Genomic DNA, 2,263 nt, shown 5'->3' on the forward strand with positions numbered 1-2,263 from the left:
TCTTTTTCTTTCTCCTTTCCCTTTACATATATAAGATATGTAGCAGATGATGATCTTTATTGTTAGGAAATTTAGGGCGGGTGTCACTAAAAATGAAAGAAAAATTAATGCCACCTAGAGATGGACATTATGACTGATGGGAATTTATGTCACTTCTTTTTTATTTTATTTGTTATGCGTATCTGTGTGGTGTGTATGCATGTATGTGTGTTCCCATACATGGGTGTATGTACATGATTGCACATGCGTGCATATGGAGGTCATGTTGACATGGAATGTCTTCCTCGATGCTCTCCGATTTGTTTACTAAGGCAGTTCCCTTGCTGAGCCCAGATGTCCCCAATTTGTTTTTCTAATATGGCTTGCCCAGGATTCTCCTGTCTCTGCCTCCCAGTAGGATTACAGGGAAGCCAGCATGCCAGCTGGGTTTCAAGTATTTTTAAGGATTTTGGAATCAAGTCTTCAGGTTTGCAAGGCTTTTTTATCTACTGAGCACCTCTCCAACCCCTTATCCATCACTAGCAATAGAATCTACTTCTGGATGTCAGTGTGTGTGTGTGTGTGTGTGTGTGTGTGTGTGTGTGTGAAACAATGATTTGATTCATAGGATCTAAAGCTGGTGGGAGAATGCGGTGGCTAAAGGACTCCATTTTATGCTAGTCATTCGTCTTGGCACCCGCTAGCAATCTGTCTCTGACTCCCGGCCAGAATGATATGTTCCCAGTATCTATACTCAGTTACCCCCACCCAGCGCTAAACAGCTATGACCATCTACTTGTTACGATATGACAACTGCCTCTTTGGCTTCTGTAACTTGCTTATGCAGACACCCAAGTATGATTTTGGGTCACCTTGACCACTTCACTTGACAGAACAGACCAGTTTTTGCTTGCTTGTTTAGACATTGAAGGTCTTTTTGTGGTTTTGCCTTTTAAAAGCCCTTCCTCGTTTCCCTCCCTCACAACAGGCTGAGATCTGGCTTCAAGGCCGTCACCCTGCTAGCAGCTAATCAATAAATCCTTTGATTATAATTGAATTAGTCTGTGATCTTTTCCCAGAATCAGGACAGGACACCACAACTCCAGTCATTCCTGGTACTGTTTTCTTTTGTAGTTTAAGAAAGAATTCCATTTCCTCCATGAAGCTGTCAGCCAATTTTACCAACATGGAGAGGAGGGAGATGCCTTCTCTTTCTCTGCTTTGAGATGAGCCCTCACAGTGACTGGAGCAACAACATAAAGAACGGCTGGAGCCTTGCTTCCTCCTCCGAAGAAATATCTAGAAGCATCAGCATCACATTCTCAGCAACAGAACAGTCCCCAGATCTTAGTTCTGCAATTTGCCTTTCATCCCTAAAGGTGAAAATAACTCCTGGAGTCATTCGTCCCCAGGAAAGTTCATATTTCCTATTGGAATTAATGCAAAGGTGTTCTATTTCCTTAAAAAGCCAACCACTAATGCAGACAAATGCAAACCTCAACTCCAGCAAAGGAAGATTTAGAATAGGAGGGAGAAGAAAGGTACCAGGGGTCCTCAGTGAAACAATGAATGGTGCCGTTTAATTCGTTCCAATGATTATGGACACGGGTGTGAGGCAGAGAGAAAGACAGGGGAGTACCAGCAAGACCTTCTAAAAGACAGTGCTTGCCTTTTATTAGGGAAATGCAACTTAATAGCCAATGTAGGCTATGAGTAAACACGGAAATTATTTTCCTGCCTTCAAAGTGCGAGACAAACGCATAATGAAAATGTCAGCGATTGCTCTGCCTCCTGTCTCAATCCGCAGCCTCAGCACCGCCAGCAGGGAATGATAGAAACAGGCACACTGCCTTCACATCCGTTCCCTGCCGCAATCTTACATCTTTTCTGAAGGGAATATAAAATAGAAACCGTAAAAGGTCAGAGATTAATATTTACTCTAGCGCAGCTCTCTTTAAAAGCCTTAAGTCAAAATCATAAAAGAGAAATATGGCCAGACCTGGTACCTGATAGCCTGGTATTCCCACTGTAATTAGCGGTGTCCACTCCCAGAATGGCATGAAACTGTCACCATCATGGCAGGGTAATCAGAGGCTGTTTATTGATTCCCCGCTTCTACATGCTGGTTGAAACTGGCTCCACTTGCAACTGCCGTTATGAATTGTGTTCCCCTAACTCCTCTCTTGAGGACATCTTTAACTTGACATGCAGTGGGTATCAGGGCTAGTTCCCTTTCAGCTTAAGCTGTTACAAAGTTACAGTGTTAGAAAGTAGCGCTGGTACG

This window comes from Alexandromys fortis, unplaced genomic scaffold (genome assembly GCF_014885135.2).
Source record: "Alexandromys fortis isolate MF-2015 unplaced genomic scaffold, M_Fortis_MF-2015_v1.1 scaffold_154, whole genome shotgun sequence".
Classification (NCBI taxonomy): domain Eukaryota; kingdom Metazoa; phylum Chordata; class Mammalia; order Rodentia; family Cricetidae; genus Alexandromys; species Alexandromys fortis.